Raw genomic sequence first — 27,090 nt, forward strand, 5'->3', positions numbered from 1 at the left:
CTCCTAGGTCTCCAAGATTTGGAGCCTGACATACTGGGGGACCAGAGAAAGGTATCAAAGGTCCTCAGGCGGAGTGAGGTTACCCTGGCAGTGTCCAATTTCACACAGGCAAGATCCAAAAAGGTATGGCGGAACGTGTACGGGAAGTTTCTGGCGAATGTACACAGGGATCTTGCCTGGGCAATCGTCCACCAGTGCCTCCCTACTCGTGAGTTCCAGCACAGGCGAGGACTGGTGGCGAGAGCCAAGTGCCCGAGAGATGGCTGCGGAGTGGACGAAACGGTGCTGCACATATTTTGGAACTGCCCTTTTGCACGGGAGCTTTGGAGGAAGGTAGGCCCACTTTTGAAGTGGGCCTGCGGCCTAAAAGATTTTAATCACGAATGTGTCTTTTACGGTCTTTTTAACTGCCCCAATTTTAAACAGCAGATGATCTGCTGGATGATTATTAATTGTTTTAAAAATGCCATCTGGAAAGTTAGGAACATCTTACTTTTTAAACATGATTTTATTGATGTTAAAAACTGTATAAAGCTGGCCCTGAGTGAGATGTACATCTATTACCTAAGAGACAAGAAACAGTTGGGGGCCAGCGAGGCAGCATCCATGTGGTGTCTGCCTCTATGGAACGAAATAACAATATAATCAGTTTTTATGACATTTGTATAATGTTTTATCCTGCCATTTTTATTTTTTCTCCTTTTATTACTGGTTTTATTATTTGTATTTTAAAACTTTTGTGAACCTTTTATTATTTTGCATTTTAAATTTTGTATGGTTTCCTATTTATTCAATAAAATTTTGTTGAAACCTTATCTGTTCTTATCAGTTTAATATCTGATACGTCCCCTATCTGGGGACCATATATTAAATGGATTTTTGAGAACGGGGGCCGATTTCGAAGCTTGCTTCCGTCGCCCTATGCATTGACCCGATATGGCAGTATCTTCGGGTACAGTGCACCACCCCCTTACAGGGTTAAAAAGAAAGATTCCTACTTTCATTGCTACCTGCTTGCTGGCTAGCCAGCTAGCCAGCCCTGTGGGCCTTGCTGCTGCTGCTGCTGCTGCAGCCAAAAAACAAAAGGTGGTGCTGCTGCTGCTTCTGCTTCTGCTTGTGTCTGGCCGCTGTTGGAGCGTCCAGGCACAGGACTTCTGCTGCTGCTGACTAAATGGCCTCCTTAATTGGATCATTTGAGTAGCCAGCACACCTGTGCAGGTAGGGCATGACATGATAGGCAGCTGCCTTGATAGCGGGTGGGTGCTGAATGTTCCTAATTGACAAAATAAGATTAATGCTTATGAAGAAATATAAAATCTCATCCCTTCCCCAATATCGCGCCACACCCCTACCCCTTAATTCCCTGGTTGAACTTGATGGACATATGTCTTTTTTCGACCGTACTAACTATGTAACTATGTAACATAACATGGGGGGGGGGGTCTCCTGGCTGTTCACACAGGTGTGTCATTGCTGTACATTGACCATGCATTGCTTCTGTGGTATTGCAAAGGCAAAGACAAATGCTTCCAGCCATCCATTGCACTAATGGATTGGTCATCAGCTGGCTGTCTATGTCCCGCATCAATATAGACCAAAGTACAGAGGGTTAGGCTATGCTATTGTGCACCTACCTGATGCATCAGAAGGTGCGAGGCCCTTGCTAAATTCTGTGCACAGACTTTGAGATCTATGCTTTAGACTGTATCTAAACCTGCTCCAACATGGACTGACATTCTGGCCTACTTTCAGCCGATGCGACTTGTCTGTCGCTGAACAGTCGCTTTTTATGTATTCAGCACCTATGTATAATGTTGTAAAAATGCTCTAGAAGCTAAAGTCGCAGAAATGTCACACATATTTGGCCTGCAACTTTCTGTGCGACAAATTCAGACAGGAAAAATCAGTATAAATCCTTAGAAAATTATCCCCCAGTGTCTCCATCTGCTGGCGGTATTGAATAAGCATTGCTGCACTGATGGGGTATGCATTAGACGAAAAAAAAGAAGAAAAAGAAGAATAATACGCCCAGAAAAGAGGCGAAAAGGAGAAAAACGTAAAAAAACGTGAAAAAAAAGTAAGAGGAAGAGAAGGGAAAAAAAGGTGGAAATGGGTTTAAAAGTGATTTCGGCGGAGAAATATATATATATATATATATATATATATATATATATATATATATACGCGCACACACACACATATATATAAACGTATTCTCCGTTGAGATATTGCAGCCGCTGCTGTGTCCAGGCCCAGGAGCCTTAGCACTGTGCTGTGATGTCACTCAATACCACTGACATCACTAGGTGTAAACAACATCTCTCCTTTGCTGTGTATGTGACTATGGAGCTGTTTGGTGATGTCGTCTATTATGGCCTTCATAGAAGCAACAGGAGATTGTTGCATCCATCTAGAACCCTCAGAACTACAGTGCTATGATGTCACTCACTTCCACAGGCCTTGCAGAGTGTAAACAACAACAACCCAGCTTTGTTGTGTATGTAACCATAGGGATTTGTGATGTCACCTAGAACCTTCACAGCAGCGACAGCTTTATGAGGAGCATCAGCACTGCTCTGCCTGAGCAGAACCATCACCGCCATAGGTTGTCAAATAACCCGGGTTTAACCCACACAGGTAAGTCCAATGGGGTGCAGGCATGTCCTCTATGCTTACAGCTTCCCGTGGGTGTTGGTTTGATACCGTTTGGGGACAGCCAAGGAGGCATCTGCAGGCAACAAAGGTAGGTGTGTGCTTGTGTGTGTGTTTCCTATGCAGATCCTAAGCCCAGTGTCACATGCAAGTAGGAGGAGTAAGAAGGGTTCCTGGCAAATCCGGGTTATGGATTGCATTTAAAAAGGCCCCGTGGGAGTGCAATGGGCCCCTGTCTTGCTGCTTAGCAATAATGGTATGGGTTTAGGTTCTGCTGTGTGTACTGGTGGTTGACTGCCCCCCAGCCCAGAGTGTGCATGGAAAATTGTCTGGCAGCCTCCCTGACAGCAAGCAGTGATAGTGCCCATGAAGGGGACCTTGTTGGGCCCGCCCCTTTCACGGTTATCGCTTCTCGGCCTTTTGGCTAAGATCAAGTGTAGTATCTGTTCTTATCAGTTTAAGATCTGATACGTCCCCTATCTGGGGACCATATATTAAATGGATTTTTGAGAACGGGGGCCGATTTCGAAGCTTGCTTCCGTCGCCCTATGCATTGACCCGATATGGCAGTATCTTCGGGTACAGTGCACCACCCCCTTACAGGGTTAAAAAGAAAGATTCCTACTTTCATTGCTACCTGCTTGCTGGCTAGCCAGCTAGCCAGCCCTGTGGGCCTTGCTGCTGCTGCTGCTGCAGCCAAAAAACAAAAGGTGGTGCTGCTGCTGCTTCTGCTTCTGCTTGTGTCTGGCCGCTGTTGGAGCGTCCAGGCACAGGACTTCTGCTGCTGCTGACTAAATGGCCTCCTTAATTGGATCATTTGAGTAGCCAGCACACCTGTGCAGGTAGGGCATGACATGATAGGCAGCTGCCTTGATAGCGGGTGGGTGCTGAATGTTCCTAATTGACAAAATAAGATTAATGCTTATGAAGAAATATAAAATCTCATCCCTTCCCCAATATCGCGCCACACCCCTACCCCTTAATTCCCTGGTTGAACTTGATGGACATATGTCTTTTTTCGACCGTACTAACTATGTAACTATGTAACATAACATGGGGGGGGAGGGGTCTCCTGGCTGTTCACACAGGTGTGTCATTGCTGTACATTGACCATGCATTGCTTCTGTGGTATTGCAAAGGCAAAGACAAATGCTTCCAGCCATCCATTGTACTAATGGATTGGTCATCAGCTGGCTGTCTATGTCCCGCATCAATATAGACCAAAGTACAGAGGGTTAGGCTATGCTATTGTGCACCTACCTGATGCATCAGAAGGTGCGAGGCCCTTGCTAAATTCTGTGCACAGACTTTGAGATCTATGCTTTAGACTGTATCTAAACCTGCTCCAACATGGACTGACATTCTGGCCTACTTTCAGCCGATGCGACTTGTCTGTCGCTGAACAGTCGCTTTTTATGTATTCAGCACCTATGTATAATGTTGTAAAAATGCTCTAGAAGCTAAAGTCGCAGAAATGTCACACATATTTGGCCTGCAACTTTCTGTGCGACAAATTCAGACAGGAAAAATCAGTATAAATCCTTAGAAAATTATCCCCCAGTGTCTCCATCTGCTGGCGGTATTGAATAAGCATTGCTGCACTGATGGGGTATGCATTAGACGAAAAAAAAGAAGAAAAAGAAGAATAATACGCCCAGAAAAGAGGCGAAAAGGAGAAAAACGTAAAAAAAACGTGAAAAAAAAGTAAGAGGAAGAGAAGGGAAAAAAAGGTGGAAATGGGTTTAAAAGTGATTTCGGCGGAGAAATATATATATATATATATATATATATATATATATATATATATATATATATATATACGCGCACACACACACATATATATAAACGTATTCTCCGTTGAGATATTGCAGCCGCTGCTGTGTCCAGGCCCAGGAGCCTTAGCACTGTGCTGTGATGTCACTCAATACCACTGACATCACTAGGTGTAAACAACATCTCTCCTTTGCTGTGTATGTGACTATGGAGCTGTTTGGTGATGTCGTCTATTATGGCCTTCATAGAAGCAACAGGAGATTGTTGCATCCATCTAGAACCCTCAGAACTACAGTGCTATGATGTCACTCACTTCCACAGGCCTTGCAGAGTGTAAACAACAACAACCCAGCTTTGTTGTGTATGTAACCATAGGGATTTGTGATGTCACCTAGAACCTTCACAGCAGCGACAGCTTTATGAGGAGCATCAGCACTGCTCTGCCTGAGCAGAACCATCACCGCCATAGGTTGTCAAATAACCCGGGTTTAACCCACACAGGTAAGTCCAATGGGGTGCAGGCATGTCCTCTATGCTTACAGCTTCCCGTGGGTGTTGGTTTGATACCGTTTGGGGACAGCCAAGGAGGCATCTGCAGGCAACAAAGGTAGGTGTGTGCTTGTGTGTGTGTTTCCTATGCAGATCCTAAGCCCAGTGTCACATGCAAGTAGGAGGAGTAAGAAGGGTTCCTGGCAAATCCGGGTTATGGATTGCATTTAAAAAGGCCCCGTGGGAGTGCAATGGGCCCCTGTCTTGCTGCTTAGCAATAATGGTATGGGTTTAGGTTCTGCTGTGTGTACTGGTGGTTGACTGCCCCCCAGCCCAGAGTGTGCATGGAAAATTGTCTGGCAGCCTCCCTGACAGCAAGCAGTGATAGTGCCCATGAAGGGGACCTTGTTGGGCCCGCCCCTTTCACGGTTATCGCTTCTCGGCCTTTTGGCTAAGATCAAGTGTAGTATCTGTTCTTATCAGTTTAATATCTGATACGTCCCCTATCTGGGGACCATATATTAAATGGATTTTTGAGAACGGGGGCCGATTTCGAAGCTTGCTTCCGTCGCCCTATGCATTGACCCGATATGGCAGTATCTTCGGGTACAGTGCACCACCCCCTTACAGGGTTAAAAAGAAAGATTCCTACTTTCATTGCTACCTGCTTGCTGGCTAGCCAGCTAGCCAGCCCTGTGGGCCTTGCTGCTGCTGCTGCTGCTGCAGCCAAAAAACAAAAGGTGGTGCTGCTGCTGCTTCTGCTTCTGCTTGTGTCTGGCCGCTGTTGGAGCGTCCAGGCACAGGACTTCTGCTGCTGCTGACTAAATGGCCTCCTTAATTGGATCATTTGAGTAGCCAGCACACCTGTGCAGGTAGGGCATGACATGATAGGCAGCTGCCTTGATAGCGGGTGGGTGCTGAATGTTCCTAATTGACAAAATAAGATTAATGCTTATGAAGAAATATAAAATCTCATCCCTTCCCCAATATCGCGCCACACCCCTACCCCTTAATTCCCTGGTTGAACTTGATGGACATATGTCTTTTTTCGACCGTACTAACTATGTAACTATGTAACATAACATGGGGGGGGGGGGGTCTCCTGGCTGTTCACACAGGTGTGTCATTGCTGTACATTGACCATGCATTGCTTCTGTGGTATTGCAAAGGCAAAGACAAATGCTTCCAGCCATCCATTGCACTAATGGATTGGTCATCAGCTGGCTGTCTATGTCCCGCATCAATATAGACCAAAGTACAGAGGGTTAGGCTATGCTATTGTGCACCTACCTGATGCATCAGAAGGTGCGAGGCCCTTGCTAAATTCTGTGCACAGACTTTGAGATCTATGCTTTAGACTGTATCTAAACCTGCTCCAACATGGACTGACATTCTGGCCTACTTTCAGCCGATGCGACTTGTCTGTCGCTGAACAGTCGCTTTTTATGTATTCAGCACCTATGTATAATGTTGTAAAAATGCTCTAGAAGCTAAAGTCGCAGAAATGTCACACATATTTGGCCTGCAACTTTCTGTGCGACAAATTCAGACAGGAAAAATCAGTATAAATCCTTAGAAAATTATCCCCCAGTGTCTCCATCTGCTGGCGGTATTGAATAAGCATTGCTGCACTGATGGGGTATGCATTAGACGAAAAAAAAAGAAGAAAAAGAAGAATAATACGCCCAGAAAAGAGGCGAAAAGGAGAAAAACGTAAAAAAACGTGAAAAAAAAGTAAGAGGAAGAGAAGGGAAAAAAAGGTGGAAATGGGTTTAAAAGTGATTTCGGCGGAGAAATATATATATATATATATATATATATATATATATATATATATATATACGCGCACACACACACATATATATAAACGTATTCTCCGTTGAGATATTGCAGCCGCTGCTGTGTCCAGGCCCAGGAGCCTTAGCACTGTGCTGTGATGTCACTCAATACCACTGACATCACTAGGTGTAAACAACATCTCTCCTTTGCTGTGTATGTGACTATGGAGCTGTTTGGTGATGTCGTCTATTATGGCCTTCATAGAAGCAACAGGAGATTGTTGCATCCATCTAGAACCCTCAGAACTACAGTGCTATGATGTCACTCACTTCCACAGGCCTTGCAGAGTGTAAACAACAACAACCCAGCTTTGTTGTGTATGTAACCATAGGGATTTGTGATGTCACCTAGAACCTTCACAGCAGCGACAGCTTTATGAGGAGCATCAGCACTGCTCTGCCTGAGCAGAACCATCACCGCCATAGGTTGTCAAATAACCCGGGTTTAACCCACACAGGTAAGTCCAATGGGGTGCAGGCATGTCCTCTATGCTTACAGCTTCCCGTGGGTGTTGGTTTGATACCGTTTGGGGACAGCCAAGGAGGCATCTGCAGGCAACAAAGGTAGGTGTGTGCTTGTGTGTGTGTTTCCTATGCAGATCCTAAGCCCAGTGTCACATGCAAGTAGGAGGAGTAAGAAGGGTTCCTGGCAAATCCGGGTTATGGATTGCATTTAAAAAGGCCCCGTGGGAGTGCAATGGGCCCCTGTCTTGCTGCTTAGCAATAATGGTATGGGTTTAGGTTCTGCTGTGTGTACTGGTGGTTGACTGCCCCCCAGCCCAGAGTGTGCATGGAAAATTGTCTGGCAGCCTCCCTGACAGCAAGCAGTGATAGTGCCCATGAAGGGGACCTTGTTGGGCCCGCCCCTTTCACGGTTATCGCTTCTCGGCCTTTTGGCTAAGATCAAGTGTAGTATCTGTTCTTATCAGTTTAATATCTGATACGTCCCCTATCTGGGGACCATATATTAAATGGATTTTTGAGAACGGGGGCCGATTTCGAAGCTTGCTTCCGTCGCCCTATGCATTGACCCGATATGGCAGTATCTTCGGGTACAGTGCACCACCCCCTTACAGGGTTAAAAAGAAAGATTCCTACTTTCATTGCTACCTGCTTGCTGGCTAGCCAGCTAGCCAGCCCTGTGGGCCTTGCTGCTGCTGCTGCTGCAGCCAAAAAACAAAAGGTGGTGCTGCTGCTGCTTCTGCTTCTGCTTGTGTCTGGCCGCTGTTGGAGCGTCCAGGCACAGGACTTCTGCTGCTGCTGACTAAATGGCCTCCTTAATTGGATCATTTGAGTAGCCAGCACACCTGTGCAGGTAGGGCATGACATGATAGGCAGCTGCCTTGATAGCGGGTGGGTGCTGAATGTTCCTAATTGACAAAATAAGATTAATGCTTATGAAGAAATATAAAATCTCATCCCTTCCCCAATATCGCGCCACACCCCTACCCCTTAATTCCCTGGTTGAACTTGATGGACATATGTCTTTTTTCGACCGTACTAACTATGTAACTATGTAACATAACATGGGGGGGGGGGGGTCTCCTGGCTGTTCACACAGGTGTGTCATTGCTGTACATTGACCATGCATTGCTTCTGTGGTATTGCAAAGGCAAAGACAAATGCTTCCAGCCATCCATTGTACTAATGGATTGGTCATCAGCTGGCTGTCTATGTCCCGCATCAATATAGACCAAAGTACAGAGGGTTAGGCTATGCTATTGTGCACCTACCTGATGCATCAGAAGGTGCGAGGCCCTTGCTAAATTCTGTGCACAGACTTTGAGATCTATGCTTTAGACTGTATCTAAACCTGCTCCAACATGGACTGACATTCTGGCCTACTTTCAGCCGATGCGACTTGTCTGTCGCTGAACAGTCGCTTTTTATGTATTCAGCACCTATGTATAATGTTGTAAAAATGCTCTAGAAGCTAAAGTCGCAGAAATGTCACACATATTTGGCCTGCAACTTTCTGTGCGACAAATTCAGACAGGAAAAATCAGTATAAATCCTTAGAAAATTATCCCCCAGTGTCTCCATCTGCTGGCGGTATTGAATAAGCATTGCTGCACTGATGGGGTATGCATTAGACGAAAAAAAAGAAGAAAAAGAAGAATAATACGCCCAGAAAAGAGGCGAAAAGGAGAAAAACGTAAAAAAACGTGAAAAAAAAGTAAGAGGAAGAGAAGGGAAAAAAAGGTGGAAATGGGTTTAAAAGTGATTTCGGCGGAGAATATATATATATATATATATATATATATATATATATATATATATATATACGCGCACACACACACATATATATAAACGTATTCTCCGTTGAGATATTGCAGCCGCTGCTGTGTCCAGGCCCAGGAGCCTTAGCACTGTGCTGTGATGTCACTCAATACCACTGACATCACTAGGTGTAAACAACATCTCTCCTTTGCTGTGTATGTGACTATGGAGCTGTTTGGTGATGTCGTCTATTATGGCCTTCATAGAAGCAACAGGAGATTGTTGCATCCATCTAGAACCCTCAGAACTACAGTGCTATGATGTCACTCACTTCCACAGGCCTTGCAGAGTGTAAACAACAACAACCCAGCTTTGTTGTGTATGTAACCATAGGGATTTGTGATGTCACCTAGAACCTTCACAGCAGCGACAGCTTTATGAGGAGCATCAGCACTGCTCTGCCTGAGCAGAACCATCACCGCCATAGGTTGTCAAATAACCCGGGTTTAACCCACACAGGTAAGTCCAATGGGGTGCAGGCATGTCCTCTATGCTTACAGCTTCCCGTGGGTGTTGGTTTGATACCGTTTGGGGACAGCCAAGGAGGCATCTGCAGGCAACAAAGGTAGGTGTGTGCTTGTGTGTGTGTTTCCTATGCAGATCCTAAGCCCAGTGTCACATGCAAGTAGGAGGAGTAAGAAGGGTTCCTGGCAAATCCGGGTTATGGATTGCATTTAAAAAGGCCCCGTGGGAGTGCAATGGGCCCCTGTCTTGCTGCTTAGCAATAATGGTATGGGTTTAGGTTCTGCTGTGTGTACTGGTGGTTGACTGCCCCCCAGCCCAGAGTGTGCATGGAAAATTGTCTGGCAGCCTCCCTGACAGCAAGCAGTGATAGTGCCCATGAAGGGGACCTTGTTGGGCCCGCCCCTTTCACGGTTATCGCTTCTCGGCCTTTTGGCTAAGATCAAGTGTAGTATCTGTTCTTATCAGTTTAATATCTGATACGTCCCCTATCTGGGGACCATATATTAAATGGATTTTTGAGAACGGGGGCCGATTTCGAAGCTGCTTCCGTCGCCCTATGCATTGACCCGATATGGCAGTATCTTCGGGTACAGTGCACCACCCCCTTACAGGGTTAAAAAGAAAGATTCCTACTTTCATTGCTACCTGCTTGCTGGCTAGCCAGCTAGCCAGCCCTGTGGGCCTTGCTGCTGCTGCTGCTGCTGCAGCCAAAAAACAAAAGGTGGTGCTGCTGCTGCTTCTGCTTCTGCTTGTGTCTGGCCGCTGTTGGAGCGTCCAGGCACAGGACTTCTGCTGCTGCTGACTAAATGGCCTCCTTAATTGGATCATTTGAGTAGCCAGCACACCTGTGCAGGTAGGGCATGACATGATAGGCAGCTGCCTTGATAGCGGGTGGGTGCTGAATGTTCCTAATTGACAAAATAAGATTAATGCTTATGAAGAAATATAAAATCTCATCCCTTCCCCAATATCGCGCCACACCCCTACCCCTTAATTCCCTGGTTGAACTTGATGGACATATGTCTTTTTTCGACCGTACTAACTATGTAACTATGTAACATAACATGGGGGGGGGGGGTCTCCTGGCTGTTCACACAGGTGTGTCATTGCTGTACATTGACCATGCATTGCTTCTGTGGTATTGCAAAGGCAAAGACAAATGCTTCCAGCCATCCATTGCACTAATGGATTGGTCATCAGCTGGCTGTCTATGTCCCGCATCAATATAGACCAAAGTACAGAGGGTTAGGCTATGCTATTGTGCACCTACCTGATGCATCAGAAGGTGCGAGGCCCTTGCTAAATTCTGTGCACAGACTTTGAGATCTATGCTTTAGACTGTATCTAAACCTGCTCCAACATGGACTGACATTCTGGCCTACTTTCAGCCGATGCGACTTGTCTGTCGCTGAACAGTCGCTTTTTATGTATTCAGCACCTATGTATAATGTTGTAAAAATGCTCTAGAAGCTAAAGTCGCAGAAATGTCACACATATTTGGCCTGCAACTTTCTGTGCGACAAATTCAGACAGGAAAAATCAGTATAAATCCTTAGAAAATTATCCCCCAGTGTCTCCATCTGCTGGCGGTATTGAATAAGCATTGCTGCACTGATGGGGTATGCATTAGACGAAAAAAAAAGAAGAAAAAGAAGAATAATACGCCCAGAAAAGAGGCGAAAAGGAGAAAAACGTAAAAAAACGTGAAAAAAAAGTAAGAGGAAGAGAAGGGAAAAAAAGGTGGAAATGGGTTTAAAAGTGATTTCGGCGGAGAAATATATATATATATATATATATATATATATATATATATATATACGCGCACACACACACATATATATAAACGTATTCTCCGTTGAGATATTGCAGCCGCTGCTGTGTCCAGGCCCAGGAGCCTTAGCACTGTGCTGTGATGTCACTCAATACCACTGACATCACTAGGTGTAAACAACATCTCTCCTTTGCTGTGTATGTGACTATGGAGCTGTTTGGTGATGTCGTCTATTATGGCCTTCATAGAAGCAACAGGAGATTGTTGCATCCATCTAGAACCCTCAGAACTACAGTGCTATGATGTCACTCACTTCCACAGGCCTTGCAGAGTGTAAACAACAACAACCCAGCTTTGTTGTGTATGTAACCATAGGGATTTGTGATGTCACCTAGAACCTTCACAGCAGCGACAGCTTTATGAGGAGCATCAGCACTGCTCTGCCTGAGCAGAACCATCACCGCCATAGGTTGTCAAATAACCCGGGTTTAACCCACACAGGTAAGTCCAATGGGGTGCAGGCATGTCCTCTATGCTTACAGCTTCCCGTGGGTGTTGGTTTGATACCGTTTGGGGACAGCCAAGGAGGCATCTGCAGGCAACAAAGGTAGGTGTGTGCTTGTGTGTGTGTTTCCTATGCAGATCCTAAGCCCAGTGTCACATGCAAGTAGGAGGAGTAAGAAGGGTTCCTGGCAAATCCGGGTTATGGATTGCATTTAAAAAGGCCCCGTGGGAGTGCAATGGGCCCCTGTCTTGCTGCTTAGCAATAATGGTATGGGTTTAGGTTCTGCTGTGTGTACTGGTGGTTGACTGCCCCCCAGCCCAGAGTGTGCATGGAAAATTGTCTGGCAGCCTCCCTGACAGCAAGCAGTGATAGTGCCCATGAAGGGGACCTTGTTGGGCCCGCCCCTTTCACGGTTATCGCTTCTCGGCCTTTTGGCTAAGATCAAGTGTAGTATCTGTTCTTATCAGTTTAATATCTGATACGTCCCCTATCTGGGGACCATATATTAAATGGATTTTTGAGAACGGGGGCCGATTTCGAAGCTTGCTTCCGTCGCCCTATGCATTGACCCGATATGGCAGTATCTTCGGGTACAGTGCACCACCCCCTTACAGGGTTAAAAAGAAAGATTCCTACTTTCATTGCTACCTGCTTGCTGGCTAGCCAGCTAGCCAGCCCTGTGGGCCTTGCTGCTGCTGCTGCTGCAGCCAAAAAACAAAAGGTGGTGCTGCTGCTGCTTCTGCTTCTGCTTGTGTCTGGCCGCTGTTGGAGCGTCCAGGCACAGGACTTCTGCTGCTGCTGACTAAATGGCCTCCTTAATTGGATCATTTGAGTAGCCAGCACACCTGTGCAGGTAGGGCATGACATGATAGGCAGCTGCCTTGATAGCGGGTGGGTGCTGAATGTTCCTAATTGACAAAATAAGATTAATGCTTATGAAGAAATATAAAATCTCATCCCTTCCCCAATATCGCGCCACACCCCTACCCCTTAATTCCCTGGTTGAACTTGATGGACATGTGTCTTTTTTCGACCGTACTAACTATGTAACTATGTAACATAACATGGGGGGGGGGGGTCTCCTGGCTGTTCACACAGGTGTGTCATTGCTGTACATTGACCATGCATTGCTTCTGTTGGTATTGCAAAGGCAAAGACAAATGCTTCCAGCCATCCATTGCACTAATGGATTGGTCATCAGCTGGCTGTCTATGTCCCGCATCAATATAGACCAAAGTACAGAGGGTTAGGCTATGCTATTGTGCACCTACCTGATGCATCAGAAGGTGCGAGGCCCTTGCTAAATTCTGTGCACAGACTTTGAGATCTATGCTTTAGACTGTATCTAAACCTGCTCCAACATGGACTGACATTCTGGCCTACTTTCAGCCGATGCGACTTGTCTGTCGCTGAACAGTCGCTTTTTATGTATTCAGCACCTATGTATAATGTTGTAAAAATGCTCTAGAAGCTAAAGTCGCAGAAATGTCACACATATTTGGCCTGCAACTTTCTGTGCGACAAATTCAGACAGGAAAAATCAGTATAAATCCTTAGAAAATTATCCCCCAGTGTCTCCATCTGCTGGCGGTATTGAATAAGCATTGCTGCACTGATGGGGTATGCATTAGACGAAAAAAAAGAAGAAAAAGAAGAATAATACGCCCAGAAAATAGGCGAAAAGGAGAAAAACGTAAAAAAACGTGAAAAAAAAGTAAGAGGAAGAGAAGGGAAAAAAAGGTGGAAATGGGTTTAAAAGTGATTTCGGCGGAGAATATATATATATATATATATATATATATATATATATATATATATATACGCGCACACACACACATATATATAAACGTATTCTCCATTGAGATATTGCAGCCGCTGCTGTGTCCAGGCCCAGGAGCCTTAGCACTGTGCTGTGATGTCACTCAATACCACTGACATCACTAGGTGTAAACAACATCTCTCCTTTGCTGTGTATGTGACTATGGAGCTGTTTGGTGATGTCGTCTATTATGGCCTTCATAGAAGCAACAGGAGATTGTTGCATCCATCTAGAACCCTCAGAACTACAGTGCTATGATGTCACTCACTTCCACAGGCCTTGCAGAGTGTAAACAACAACAACCCAGCTTTGTTGTGTATGTAACCATAGGGATTTGTGATGTCACCTAGAACCTTCACAGCAGCGACAGCTTTATGAGGAGCATCAGCACTGCTCTGCCTGAGCAGAACCATCACCGCCATAGGTTGTCAAATAACCCGGGTTTAACCCACACAGGTAAGTCCAATGGGGTGCAGGCATGTCCTCTATGCTTACAGCTTCCCGTGGGTGTTGGTTTGATACCGTTTGGGGACAGCCAAGGAGGCATCTGCAGGCAACAAAGGTAGGTGTGTGCTTGTGTGTGTGTTTCCTATGCAGATCCTAAGCCCAGTGTCACATGCAAGTAGGAGGAGTAAGAAGGGTTCCTGGCAAATCCGGGTTATGGATTGCATTTAAAAAGGCCCCGTGGGAGTGCAATGGGCCCCTGTCTTGCTGCTTAGCAATAATGGTATGGGTTTAGGTTCTGCTGTGTGTACTGGTGGTTGACTGCCCCCCAGCCCAGAGTGTGCATGGAAAATTGTCTGGCAGCCTCCCTGACAGCAAGCAGTGATAGTGCCCATGAAGGGGACCTTGTTGGGCCCGCCCCTTTCACGGTTATCGCTTCTCGGCCTTTTGGCTAAGATCAAGTGTAGTTCTGCTCGCTTGGTCTGGCCAGAGGGTGTCTGGGGTACCCGGCTCCTTTGCCTGGGGGGATCGTCCTTCTTAAAGGAGGGACTTCACCCCCCTGCTGCTATTAGGGAGCCGGCCTAGTCCCCAGACAATGGGAGGCGATCCACACCCACCTACCTGCTTGCGTGGGGGAGGTGCCTGGATACCTTGGAGATGGCTGAAGATCGTGGATCTGCTTCTGAAGGTGTACCATCCTTCGCAAGATTACGGAATGGAGTGCGGATTTCCTTGCAGGATGTGCGGAAAAAGGAGAGAGGCCTGGTATTCGTGGTCGAGGATGTTTTGTTCAAGCTCTTGGAGATCAGGAAGGAACAAATTCTTTCCATGCTGGAATTTCCAAAGAGTGGATACTATGATGTTGTGCTTATGTCAGAAGAGGACTATGATGTATTCTGGAGCCGTTTTCAGCAAAGGAAAGGAAGTTCGGTCCTGGAGGGAGTGGGGATAATTCCACACTTCCCTCGCAGAGAAAGACTGGTGACTGTAAGAATGTACAGCCCATATACACCAGAAGAAGACATTGTTACTTTCCTGTTAAGATTTTGTGATAATGTATTGCCCAAAGGTAAGATTTTGAACCAGTTTGGATTATGGACTACCAAATGGAAGTTTGAAGTAAAATTTAAAGAAACGGTGGATGGTAAGCTAATAGTCCCGCCAGGGTTTAAAATTGGAACGGTAAACGGTGACTTGTTTTTCTCCGGCATGCAAGAGTTTTGCCGTAAGTGTAAGCAGTATGGCCATAGTAAGGACGTATGTACATTCCTGTGGTGCTTCAAGTGCCAAGAAGAAGGTCATGAGGCGGAGAATTGTGAGAAGAAGAAGAAGTGCCATCTGTGTGGGAATGAGGGCCATCTTCTTGGCTCTTGTCCCAAGAAAAAGGTTGGGAAAAAAGAGGCGGTTAAAAGAAGCCGAGAGGAAGTAGTTGAAGCAAAAGAGCCTGAGCTAGAACAGGTTCCAATAAGAAGAGCAGCGGAACAGAAGAAAAAGAAAGAGGTGGAAGAGTTTGTGCCGTCACAATATGGTGGTGTGCTTGGAAGTTTATTGGAGAATCTGTCAGAAACAGAAAGACGGACATTTGATAAAGAAATGATTGAGCTAAAAGCAAGATTTAAGTCACGGGAGGAGGAGGTGCGGGACAAAGTTTATTTTTCTTTTAAGGCGGATATGAATCGTTTCATTGAAGCGTATAAAATTCCAGCCTGGTTGGCATCTCAAGCCAAGAGTGATGTGACTAGAGGGAATATCAGTCTAGGTTTGATTGATTTCCTAACGGTGTATGCTTGGAGGAAGGGAATGACTTTCTAATGGAGATTTGTTAATTAGAAAGTAAGGTATGGTTTAGTTATTTTATGGGTTTTTCTTTATGTATTGATTTTAAAATGTTTCTTTTTATTTCATTTGGTGTTTAAGAAAAGAAATTAAATTATGTTACCCAAGGATGAACACAATAATTGAGTTTGAAATAAGATCTTGGAACTCTGAGTGAGTTCTGAGGGCAACTTAAAAATCTGTTCTTATCAGTTTAATATCTGATACGTCCCCTATCTGGGGACCATATATTAAATGGATTTTTGAGAACGGGGGCCGATTTCGAAGCTTGCTTCCGTCGCCCTATGCATTGACCCGATATGGCAGTATCTTCGGGTACAGTGCACCACCCCCTTACAGGGTTAAAAAGAAAGATTCCTACTTTCATTGCTACCTGCTTGCTGGCTAGCCAGCTAGCCAGCCCTGTGGGCCTTGCTGCTGCTGCTGCTGCAGCCAAAAAACAAAAGGTGGTGCTGCTGCTGCTTCTGCTTCTGCTTGTGTCTGGCCGCTGTTGGAGCGTCCAGGCACAGGACTTCTGCTGCTGCTGACTAAATGGCCTCCTTAATTGGATCATTTGAGTAGCCAGCACACCTGTGCAGGTAGGGCATGACATGATAGGCAGCTGCCTTGATAGCGGGTGGGTGCTGAATGTTCCTAATTGACAAAATAAGATTAATGCTTATGAAGAAATATAAAATCTCATCCCTTCCCCAATATCGCGCCACACCCCTACCCCTTAATTCCCTGGTTGAACTTGATGGACATATGTCTTTTTTCGACCGTACTAACTATGTAACTATGTAACATAACATGGGGGGGGGGGGTCTCCTGGCTGTTCACACAGGTGTGTCATTGCTGTACATTGACCATGCATTGCTTCTGTGGTATTGCAAAGGCAAAGACAAATGCTTCCAGCCATCCATTGCACTAATGGATTGGTCATCAGCTGGCTGTCTATGTCCCGCATCAATATAGACCAAAGTACAGAGGGTTAGGCTATGCTATTGTGCACCTACCTGATGCATCAGAAGGTGCGAGGCCCTTGCTAAATTCTGTGCACAGACTTTGAGATCTATGCTTTAGACTGTATCTAAACCTGCTCCAACATGGACTGACATTCTGGCCTACTTTCAGCCGATGCGACTTGTCTGTCGCTGAACAGTCGCTTTTTATGTATTCAGCACCTATGTATAATGTTGTAAAAATGCTCTAGAAGCTAAAGTCGCAGAAATGTCACACATATTTGGCCTGCAACTTTCTGTGCGACAAATTCAGACAGGAAAAATCAGTATAAATCCTTAGAAAATTATCCCCCAGTGTCTCCATCTGCTGGCGGTATTGAATAAGCATTGCTGCACTGATGGGGTATGCATTAGACGAAAAAAAAGAAGAAAAAGAAGAATAATACGCCCAGAAAAGAGGCGAAAAGGAGAAAAACGTAAAAAAACGTGAAAAAAAAGTAAGAGGAAGAGAAGGGAAAAAAAGGTGGAAATGGGTTTAAAAGTGATTTCGGCGGAGAAATACATTTATATATATATATATATATATATATATATATATATATATATATATATATATATATACGCGCACACACACACATAGATATAAACGTATTCTCCGTTGAGATATTGCAGCCGCTGCTGTGTCCAGGCCCAGGAGCCTTAGCACTGTGCTGTGATGTCACTCAATACCACTGACATCACTAGGTGTAAACAACATCTCTCCTTTGCTGTGTATGTGACTATGGAGCTGTTTGGTGATGTCGTCTATTATGGCCTTCATAGAAGCAACAGGAGATTGTTGCATCCATCTAGAACCCTCAGAACTACAGTGCTATGATGTCACTCACTTCCACAGGCCTTGCAGAGTGTAAACAACAACAACCCAGCTTTGTTGTGTATGTAACCATAGGGATTTGTGATGTCACCTAGAACCTTCACAGCAGCGACAGCTTTATGAGGAGCATCAGCACTGCTCTGCCTGAGCAGAACCATCACCGCCATAGGTTGTCAAATAACCCGGGTTTAACCCACACAGGTAAGTCCAATGGGGTGCAGGCATGTCCTCTATGCTTACAGCTTCCCGTGGGTGTTGGTTTGATACCGTTTGGGGACAGCCAAGGAGGCATCTGCAGGCAACAAAGGTAGGTGTGTGCTTGTGTGTGTGTTTCCTATGCAGATCCTAAGCCCAGTGTCACATGCAAGTAGGAGGAGTAAGAAGGGTTCCTGGCAAATCCGGGTTATGGATTGCATTTAAAAAGGCCCCGTGGGAGTGCAATGGGCCCCTGTCTTGCTGCTTAGCAATAATGGTATGGGTTTAGGTTCTGCTGTGTGTACTGGTGGTTGACTGCCCCCCAGCCCAGAGTGTGCATGGAAAATTGTCTGGCAGCCTCCCTGACAGCAAGCAGTGATAGTGCCCATGAAGGGGACCTTGTTGGGCCCGCCCCTTTCACGGTTATCGCTTCTCGGCCTTTTGGCTAAGATCAAGTGTAGTATCTGTTCTTATCAGTTTAATATCTGATACGTCCCCTATCTGGGGACCATATATTAAATGGATTTTTGAGAACGGGGGCCGATTTCGAAGCTTGCTTCCGTCGCCCTATGCATTATATGGCAGTATCTTCGGGTACAGTGCACCACCCCCTTACAGGGTTAAAAAGAAAGATTCCTACTTTCATTGCTACCTGCTTGCTGGCTAGCCAGCTAGCCAGCCCTGTGGGCCTTGCTGCTGCTGCTGCTGCAGCCAAAAAACAAAAGGTGGTGCTGCTGCTGCTTCTGCTTCTGCTTGTGTCTGGCCGCTGTTGGAGCGTCCAGGCACAGGACTTCTGCTGCTGCTGACTAAATGGCCTCCTTAATTGGATCATTTGAGTAGCCAGCACACCTGTGCAGGTAGGGCATGACATGATAGGCAGCTGCCTTGATAGCGGGTGGGTGCTGAATGTTCCTAATTGACAAAATAAGATTAATGCTTATGAAGAAATATAAAATCTCATCCCTTCCCCAATATCGCGCCACACCCCTACCCCTTAATTCCCTGGTTGAACTTGATGGACATGTGTCTTTTTTCGACCGTACTAACTATGTAACTATGTAACATAACATGGGGGGGGGGGGTCTCCTGGCTGTTCACACAGGTGTGTCATTGCTGTACATTGACCATGCATTGCTTCTGTGGTATTGCAAAGGCAAAGACAAATGCTTCCAGCCATCCATTGCACTAATGGATTGGTCATCAGCTGGCTGTCTATGTCCCGCATCAATATAGACCAAAGTACAGAGGGTTAGGCTATGCTATTGTGCACCTACCTGATGCATCAGAAGGTGCGAGGCCCTTGCTAAATTCTGTGCACAGACTTTGAGATCTATGCTTTAGACTGTATCTAAACCTGCTCCAACATGGACTGACATTCTGGCCTACTTTCAGCCGATGCGACTTGTCTGTCGCTGAACAGTCGCTTTTTATGTATTCAGCACCTATGTATAATGTTGTAAAAATGCTCTAGAAGCTAAAGTCGCAGAAATGTCACACATATTTGGCCTGCAACTTTCTGTGCGACAAATTCAGACAGGAAAAATCAGTATAAATCCTTAGAAAATTATCCCCCAGTGTCTCCATCTGCTGGCGGTATTGAATAAGCATTGCTGCACTGATGGGGTATGCATTAGACGAAAAAAAAGAAGAAAAAGAAGAATAATACGCCCAGAAAATAGGCGAAAAGGAGAAAAACGTAAAAAAACGTGAAAAAAAAGTAAGAGGAAGAGAAGGGAAAAAAAGGTGGAAATGGGTTTAAAAGTGATTTCGGCGGAGAAATATATATATATATATATATATATATATATATATATATATATATATATATATATATATACGCGCACACACACACATATATATAAACGTATTCTCCATTGAGATATTGCAGCCGCTGCTGTGTCCAGGCCCAGGAGCCTTAGCACTGTGCTGTGATGTCACTCAATACCACTGACATCACTAGGTGTAAACAACATCTCTCCTTTGCTGTGTATGTGACTATGGAGCTGTTTGGTGATGTCGTCTATTATGGCCTTCATAGAAGCAACAGGAGATTGTTGCATCCATCTAGAACCCTCAGAACTACAGTGCTATGATGTCACTCACTTCCACAGGCCTTGCAGAGTGTAAACAACAACAACCCAGCTTTGTTGTGTATGTAACCATAGGGATTTGTGATGTCACCTAGAACCTTCACAGCAGCGACAGCTTTATGAGGAGCATCAGCACTGCTCTGCCTGAGCAGAACCATCACCGCCATAGGTTGTCAAATAACCCGGGTTTAACCCACACAGGTAAGTCCAATGGGGTGCAGGCATGTCCTCTATGCTTACAGCTTCCCGTGGGTGTTGGTTTGATACCGTTTGGGGACAGCCAAGGAGGCATCTGCAGGCAACAAAGGTAGGTGTGTGCTTGTGTGTGTGTTTCCTATGCAGATCCTAAGCCCAGTGTCACATGCAAGTAGGAGGAGTAAGAAGGGTTCCTGGCAAATCCGGGTTATGGATTGCATTTAAAAAGGCCCCGTGGGAGTGCAATGGGCCCCTGTCTTGCTGCTTAGCAATAATGGTATGGGTTTAGGTTCTGCTGTGTGTACTGGTGGTTGACTGCCCCCCAGCCCAGAGTGTGCATGGAAAATTGTCTGGCAGCCTCCCTGACAGCAAGCAGTGATAGTGCCCATGAAGGGGACCTTGTTGGGCCCGCCCCTTTCACGGTTATCGCTTCTCGGCCTTTTGGCTAAGATCAAGTGTAGTTCTGCTCGCTTGGTCTGGCCAGAGGGTGTCTGGGGTACCCGGCTCCTTTGCCTGGGGGGATCGTCCTTCTTAAAGGAGGGACTTCACCCCCCTGCTGCTATTAGGGAGCCGGCCTAGTCCCCAGACAATGGGAGGCGATCCACACCCACCTACCTGCTTGCGTGGGGGAGGTGCCTGGATACCTTGGAGATGGCTGAAGATCGTGGATCTGCTTCTGAAGGTGTACCATCCTTCGCAAGATTACGGAATGGAGTGCGGATTTCCTTGCAGGATGTGCGGAAAAAGGAGAGAGGCCTGGTATTCGTGGTCGAGGATGTTTTGTTCAAGCTCTTGGAGATCAGGAAGGAACAAATTCTTTCCATGCTGGAATTTCCAAAGAGTGGATACTATGATGTTGTGCTTATGTCAGAAGAGGACTATGATGTATTCTGGAGCCGTTTTCAGCAAAGGAAAGGAAGTTCGGTCCTGGAGGGAGTGGGGATAATTCCACACTTCCCTCGCAGAGAAAGACTGGTGACTGTAAGAATGTACAGCCCATATACACCAGAAGAAGACATTGTTACTTTCCTGTTAAGATTTTGTGATAATGTATTGCCCAAAGGTAAGATTTTGAACCAGTTTGGATTATGGACTACCAAATGGAAGTTTGAAGTAAAATTTAAAGAAACGGTGGATGGTAAGCTAATAGTCCCGCCAGGGTTTAAAATTGGAACGGTAAACGGTGACTTGTTTTTCTCCGGCATGCAAGAGTTTTGCCGTAAGTGTAAGCAGTATGGCCATAGTAAGGACGTATGTACATTCCTGTGGTGCTTCAAGTGCCAAGAAGAAGGTCATGAGGCGGAGAATTGTGAGAAGAAGAAGAAGTGCCATCTGTGTGGGAATGAGGGCCATCTTCTTGGCTCTTGTCCCAAGAAAAAGGTTGGGAAAAAAGAGGCGGTTAAAAGAAGCCGAGAGGAAGTAGTTGAAGCAAAAGAGCCTGAGCTAGAACAGGTTCCAATAAGAAGAGCAGCGGAACAGAAGAAAAAGAAAGAGGTGGAAGAGTTTGTGCCGTCACAATATGGTGGTGTGCTTGGAAGTTTATTGGAGAATCTGTCAGAAACAGAAAGACGGACATTTGATAAAGAAATGATTGAGCTAAAAGCAAGATTTAAGTCACGGGAGGAGGAGGTGCGGGACAAAGTTTATTTTTCTTTTAAGGCGGATATGAATCGTTTCATTGAAGCGTATAAAATTCCAGCCTGGTTGGCATCTCAAGCCAAGAGTGATGTGACTAGAGGGAATATCAGTCTAGGTTTGATTGATTTCCTAACGGTGTATGCTTGGAGGAAGGGAATGACTTTCTAATGGAGATTTGTTAATTAGAAAGTAAGGTATGGTTTAGTTATTTTATGGGTTTTTCTTTATGTATTGATTTTAAAATGTTTCTTTTTATTTCATTTGGTGTTTAAGAAAAGAAATTAAATTATGTTACCCAAGGATGAACACAATAATTGAGTTTGAAATAAGATCTTGGAACTCTGAGTGAGTTCTGAGGGCAACTTAAAAATCTGTTCTTATCAGTTTAATATCTGATACGTCCCCTATCTGGGGACCATATATTAAATGGATTTTTGAGAACGGGGGCCGATTTCGAAGCTTGCTTCCGTCGCCCTATGCATTGACCCGATATGGCAGTATCTTCGGGTACAGTGCACCACCCCCTTACAGGGTTAAAAAGAAAGATTCCTACTTTCATTGCTACCTGCTTGCTGGCTAGCCAGCTAGCCAGCCCTGTGGGCCTTGCTGCTGCTGCTGCTGCAGCCAAAAAACAAAAGGTGGTGCTGCTGCTGCTTCTGCTTCTGCTTGTGTCTGGCCGCTGTTGGAGCGTCCAGGCACAGGACTTCTGCTGCTGCTGACTAAATGGCCTCCTTAATTGGATCATTTGAGTAGCCAGCACACCTGTGCAGGTAGGGCATGACATGATAGGCAGCTGCCTTGATAGCGGGTGGGTGCTGAATGTTCCTAATTGACAAAATAAGATTAATGCTTATGAAGAAATATAAAATCTCATCCCTTCCCCAATATCGCGCCACACCCCTACCCCTTAATTCCCTGGTTGAACTTGATGGACATATGTCTTTTTTCGACCGTACTAACTATGTAACTATGTAACATAACATGGGGGGGGGGGTCTCCTGGCTGTTCACACAGGTGTGTCATTGCTGTACATTGACCATGCATTGCTTCTGTGGTATTGCAAAGGCAAAGACAAATGCTTCCAGCCATCCATTGCACTAATGGATTGGTCATCAGCTGGCTGTCTATGTCCCGCATCAATATAGACCAAAGTACAGAGGGTTAGGCTATGCTATTGTGCACCTACCTGATGCATCAGAAGGTGCGAGGCCCTTGCTAAATTCTGTGCACAGACTTTGAGATCTATGCTTTAGACTGTATCTAAACCTGCTCCAACATGGACTGACATTCTGGCCTACTTTCAGCCGATGCGACTTGTCTGTCGCTGAACAGTCGCTTTTTATGTATTCAGCACCTATGTATAATGTTGTAAAAATGCTCTAGAAGCTAAAGTCGCAGAAATGTCACACATATTTGGCCTGCAACTTTCTGTGCGACAAATTCAGACAGGAAAAATCAGTATAAATCCTTAGAAAATTATCCCCCAGTGTCTCCATCTGCTGGCGGTATTGAATAAGCATTGCTGCACTGATGGGGTATGCATTAGACGAAAAAAAAGAAGAAAAAGAAGAATAATACGCCCAGAAAAGAGGCGAAAAGGAGAAAAACGTAAAAAAACGTGAAAAAAAAGTAAGAGGAAGAGAAGGGAAAAAAAGGTGGAAATGGGTTTAAAAGTGATTTCGGCGGAGAAATACATTTATATATATATATATATATATATATATATATATATATATATATATATATATATACGCGCACACACACACATAGATATAAACGTATTCTCCGTTGAGATATTGCAGCCGCTGCTGTGTCCAGGCCCAGGAGCCTTAGCACTGTGCTGTGATGTCACTCAATACCACTGACATCACTAGGTGTAAACAACATCTCTCCTTTGCTGTGTATGTGACTATGGAGCTGTTTGGTGATGTCGTCTATTATGGCCTTCATAGAAGCAACAGGAGATTGTTGCATCCATCTAGAACCCTCAGAACTACAGTGCTATGATGTCACTCACTTCCACAGGCCTTGCAGAGTGTAAACAACAACAACCCAGCTTTGTTGTGTATGTAACCATAGGGATTTGTGATGTCACCTAGAACCTTCACAGCAGCGACAGCTTTATGAGGAGCATCAGCACTGCTCTGCCTGAGCAGAACCATCACCGCCATAGGTTGTCAAATAACCCGGGTATAACCCACACAGGTAAGTCCAATGGGGTGCAGGCATGTCCTCTATGCTTACAGCTTCCCGTGGGTGTTGGTTTGATACCGTTTGGGGACAGCCAAGGAGGCATCTGCAGGCAACAAAGGTAGGTGTGTGCTTGTGTGTGTGTTTCCTATGCAGATCCTAAGCCCAGTGTCACATGCAAGTAGGAGGAGTAAGAAGGGTTCCTGGCAAATCCGGGTTATGGATTGCATTTAAAAAGGCCCCGTGGGAGTGCAATGGGCCCCTGTCTTGCTGCTTAGCAATAATGGTATGGGTTTAGGTTCTGCTGTGTGTACTGGTGGTTGACTGCCCCCCAGCCCAGAGTGTGCATGGAAAATTGTCTGGCAGCCTCCCTGACAGCAAGCAGTGATAGTGCCCATGAAGGGGACCTTGTTGGGCCCGCCCCTTTCACGGTTATCGCTTCTCGGCCTTTTGGCTAAGATCAAGTGTAGTATCTGTTCTTATCAGTTTAATATCTGATACGTCCCCTATCTGGGGACCATATATTAAATGGATTTTTGAGAACGGGGGCCGATTTCGAAGCTTGCTTCCGTCGCCCTATGCATTGACCCGATATGGCAGTATCTTCGGGTACAGTGCACCACCCCCTTACAGGGTTAAAAAGAAAGATTCCTACTTTCATTGCTACCTGCTTGCTGGCTAGCCAGCTAGCCAGCCCTGTGGGCCTTGCTGCTGCTGCTGCTGCAGCCAAAAAACAAAAGGTGGTGCTGCTGCTGCTGCTTCTGCTTCTGCTTGTGTCTGGCCGCTGTTGGAGCGTCCAGGCACAGGACTTCTGCTGCTGCTGACTAAATGGCCTCCTTAATTGGATCATTTGAGTAGCCAGCACACCTGTGCAGGTAGGGCATGACATGATAGGCAGCTGCCTTGATAGCGGGTGGGTGCTGAATGTTCCTAATTGACAAAATAAGATTAATGCTTATGAAGAAATATAAAATCTCATCCCTTCCCCAATATCGCGCCACACCCCTACCCCTTAATTCCCTGGTTGAACTTGATGGACATATGTCTTTTTTCGACCGTACTAACTATGTAACTATGTAACATAACATGGGGGGGGGGGGTCTCCTGGCTGTTCACACAGGTGTGTCATTGCTGTACATTGACCATGCATTGCTTCTGTGGTATTGCAAAGGCAAAGACAAATGCTTCCAGCCATCCATTGCACTAATGGATTGGTCATCAGCTGGCTGTCTATGTCCCGCATCAATATAGACCAAAGTACAGAGGGTTAGGCTATGCTATTGTGCACCTACCTGATGCATCAGAAGGTGCGAGGCCCTTGCTAAATTCTGTGCACAGACTTTGAGATCTATGCTTTAGACTGTATCTAAACCTGCTCCAACATGGACTGACATTCTGGCCTACTTTCAGCCGATGCGACTTGTCTGTCGCTGAACAGTCGCTTTTTATGTATTCAGCACCTATGTATAATGTTGTAAAAATGCTCTAGAAGCTAAAGTCGCAGAAATGTCACACATATTTGGCCTGCAACTTTCTGTGCGACAAATTCAGACAGGAAAAATCAGTATAAATCCTTAGAAAATTATCCCCCAGTGTCTCCATCTGCTGGCGGTATTGAATAAGCATTGCTGCACTGATGGGGTATGCATTAGACGAAAAAAAAGAAGAAAAAGAAGAATAATACGCCCAGAAAAGAGGCGAAAAGGAGAAAAACGTAAAAAAACGTGAAAAAAAAGTAAGAGGAAGAGAAGGGAAAAAAAGGTGGAAATGGGTTTAAAAGTGATTTCGGCGGAGAAATATATATATATATATATATATATATATATATATATATATATATACGCGCACACACACACATATATATAAACGTATTCTCCGTTGAGATATTGCAGCCGCTGCTGTGTCCAGGCCCAGGAGCCTTAGCACTGTGCTGTGATGTCACTCAATACCACTGACATCACTAGGTGTAAACAACATCTCTCCTTTGCTGTGTATGTGACTATGGAGCTGTTTGGTGATGTCGTCTATTATGGCCTTCATAGAAGCAACAGGAGATTGTTGCATCCATCTAGAACCCTCAGAACTACAGTGCTATGATGTCACTCACTTCCACAGGCCTTGCAGAGTGTAAACAACAACAACCCAGCTTTGTTGTGTATGTAACCATAGGGATTTGTGATGTCACCTAGAACCTTCACAGCAGCGACAGCTTTATGAGGAGCATCAGCACTGCTCTGCCTGAGCAGAACCATCACCGCCATAGGTTGTCAAATAACCCGGGTTTAACCCACACAGGTAAGTCCAATGGGGTGCAGGCATGTCCTCTATGCTTACAGCTTCCCGTGGGTGTTGGTTTGATACCGTTTGGGGACAGCCAAGGAGGCATCTGCAGGCAACAAAGGTAGGTGTGTGCTTGTGTGTGTGTTTCCTATGCAGATCCTAAGCCCAGTGTCACATGCAAGTAGGAGGAGTAAGAAGGGTTCCTGGCAAATCCGGGTTATGGATTGCATTTAAAAAGGCCCCGTGGGAGTGCAATGGGCCCCTGTCTTGCTGCTTAGCAATAATGGTATGGGTTTAGGTTCTGCTGTGTGTACTGGTGGTTGACTGCCCCCCAGCCCAGAGTGTGCATGGAAAATTGTCTGGCAGCCTCCCTGACAGCAAGCAGTGATAGTGCCCATGAAGGGGACCTTGTTGGGCCCGCCCCTTTCACGGTTATCGCTTCTCGGCCTTTTGGCTAAGATCAAGTGTAGTATCTGTTCTTATCAGTTTAATATCTGATACGTCCCCTATCTGGGGACCATATATTAAATGGATTTTTGAGAACGGGGGCCGATTTCGAAGCTTGCTTCCGTCGCCCTATGCATTGACCCGATATGGCAGTATCTTCGGGTACAGTGCACCACCCCCTTACAGGGTTAAAAAGAAAGATTCCTACTTTCATTGCTACCTGCTTGCTGGCTAGCCAGCTAGCCAGCCCTGTGGGCCTTGCTGCTGCTGCTGCTGCAGCCAAAAAACAAAAGGTGGTGCTGCTGCTGCTTCTGCTTGTGTCTGGCCGCTGTTGGAGCGTCCAGGCACAGGACTTCTGCTGCTGCTGA

General features: G+C 45.6%; 11 non-coding genes across 11 annotated transcripts; all 11 read left to right on the forward strand.

Annotated features, from left to right (window-relative positions):
* Positions 1-782: 782 nt before the first annotated feature.
* LOC130315637 (U2 spliceosomal RNA) lies at positions 783-968 on the forward strand. Its single transcript, XR_008863105.1, has one exon. It is a non-coding gene; the product is annotated as a U2 spliceosomal RNA (small nuclear RNA).
* Positions 969-3,056: 2,088 nt separating this feature from the next.
* Positions 3,057-3,247, forward strand: LOC130315621 (U2 spliceosomal RNA). Its single transcript, XR_008863090.1, has one exon. It is a non-coding gene; the product is annotated as a U2 spliceosomal RNA (small nuclear RNA).
* A 2,098-nt stretch (positions 3,248-5,345) lies between these two features.
* Positions 5,346-5,536, forward strand: LOC130315680 (U2 spliceosomal RNA). The gene has a single exon (XR_008863137.1). It is a non-coding gene; the product is annotated as a U2 spliceosomal RNA (small nuclear RNA).
* Positions 5,537-7,629: 2,093 nt separating this feature from the next.
* Positions 7,630-7,820, forward strand: LOC130315682 (U2 spliceosomal RNA). Its single transcript, XR_008863139.1, has one exon. It is a non-coding gene; the product is annotated as a U2 spliceosomal RNA (small nuclear RNA).
* A 2,090-nt stretch (positions 7,821-9,910) lies between these two features.
* On the forward strand, positions 9,911-10,100 carry LOC130315628 (U2 spliceosomal RNA). Its single transcript, XR_008863097.1, has one exon. It is a non-coding gene; the product is annotated as a U2 spliceosomal RNA (small nuclear RNA).
* A 2,088-nt stretch (positions 10,101-12,188) lies between these two features.
* LOC130315683 (U2 spliceosomal RNA) lies at positions 12,189-12,379 on the forward strand. Its single transcript, XR_008863140.1, has one exon. It is a non-coding gene; the product is annotated as a U2 spliceosomal RNA (small nuclear RNA).
* Positions 12,380-16,005: 3,626 nt separating this feature from the next.
* LOC130315633 (U2 spliceosomal RNA) lies at positions 16,006-16,203 on the forward strand. The gene has a single exon (XR_008863101.1). It is a non-coding gene; the product is annotated as a U2 spliceosomal RNA (small nuclear RNA).
* Positions 16,204-18,307: 2,104 nt separating this feature from the next.
* LOC130315632 (U2 spliceosomal RNA) lies at positions 18,308-18,492 on the forward strand. The gene has a single exon (XR_008863100.1). It is a non-coding gene; the product is annotated as a U2 spliceosomal RNA (small nuclear RNA).
* Positions 18,493-22,130: 3,638 nt separating this feature from the next.
* On the forward strand, positions 22,131-22,328 carry LOC130315634 (U2 spliceosomal RNA). Its single transcript, XR_008863102.1, has one exon. It is a non-coding gene; the product is annotated as a U2 spliceosomal RNA (small nuclear RNA).
* A 2,101-nt stretch (positions 22,329-24,429) lies between these two features.
* LOC130315685 (U2 spliceosomal RNA) lies at positions 24,430-24,620 on the forward strand. Its single transcript, XR_008863141.1, has one exon. It is a non-coding gene; the product is annotated as a U2 spliceosomal RNA (small nuclear RNA).
* Positions 24,621-26,709: 2,089 nt separating this feature from the next.
* Positions 26,710-26,900, forward strand: LOC130315686 (U2 spliceosomal RNA). Its single transcript, XR_008863142.1, has one exon. It is a non-coding gene; the product is annotated as a U2 spliceosomal RNA (small nuclear RNA).
* Positions 26,901-27,090: the final 190 nt, after the last annotated feature.

Source organism: Hyla sarda, unplaced genomic scaffold, assembly GCF_029499605.1.
Source record: "Hyla sarda isolate aHylSar1 unplaced genomic scaffold, aHylSar1.hap1 scaffold_188, whole genome shotgun sequence".
Classification (NCBI taxonomy): domain Eukaryota; kingdom Metazoa; phylum Chordata; class Amphibia; order Anura; family Hylidae; genus Hyla; species Hyla sarda.